The sequence below is a fragment of the Geospiza fortis genome, unplaced genomic scaffold, assembly GCF_000277835.1.
Source record: "Geospiza fortis unplaced genomic scaffold, GeoFor_1.0 scaffold98, whole genome shotgun sequence".
NCBI lineage: Eukaryota > Metazoa > Chordata > Aves > Passeriformes > Thraupidae > Geospiza > Geospiza fortis.
In genome coordinates this window covers 12484758-12485743 of record NW_005054306.1, presented here as the reverse complement: position 1 = coordinate 12485743, position 986 = coordinate 12484758, and positions in this window count along the sequence as shown.

Here is a 986-nt window from a genome sequence, read left to right as displayed (position 1 = left end):
AAAAGATGGAGAAGGTCTTTGTGCCATACTGCTCAGAGAGCTGTTATTGCAAGTTTTCTCCTGATTACACTTGAGAAATTGAAAGATATGGCAGAAATCTGTGTTGGTGCAGCAGCTGAGAATGCGGCATTATCTAAGTGAAAATTCTGGGTAGGAGGATCTGTGGTTACCAAAACTTACATGAGTAAGAGATGTTCAGTGCTAAGTCAGATGAAGTCACATAAGGCAGGGGAGCAGTTTCAGAGGAAAAGGATGGGGGAGCATTATATGCTTTCCAGCATGTTCTCAGACTATTCACACTTTCCACAACGTCACGTCTTCATTCCTTATCTGCAAACGTTTCTGTCCAGTCTCCTTGAACATTGCAGACTGCCAGCAGCATGATCCTAATGATCTTCTCCTCAGACTTGAAAATCCACACATACTTCTGTGCTCTGCAATCTTTTGGTAGTTCACTAAATATTCCTCTTTCTACACTCTGCTCCCGTTATTTGCCAGATGCTGAATGCCCAATAAGAGTTGTTATCATCACAAAAGACAGGCAGTAAGGTGGGAGGGAGAAGCATTTGGCAGCCACAGTTTTATACCCTTTGTGAGAAGAGACATCGCTGATGAACAAAGGCCTATTTCAAAAGTTCTAAATGGAGCATGATGAGGTAGGTACTGACATCATTCACATAAATGCTCCCATTTTGTATCCTTCATGTTTGAAATGCCAGAACTACCAATTCTGAAATGAAAAACATAGTGATTCTGGTGCTGGAACTAAACAGAGTGCTTTTTGCAACAGAATGCAAAAGTTGCATTTTGTACCCCCTGCAGACATGCACAAAGTCTACATCGACATGAACAGAGTTACACCAACTTTTGAAATTAGGTGTAGTGACCTAAGCCTGTCACCTTTTCAGTGCCGTGTTTTTGCATGCTTAGGCATTCAATAAGCAGAACAGCAGCTGGAATGGTTGGGTGTTTTATGAGACACCGCC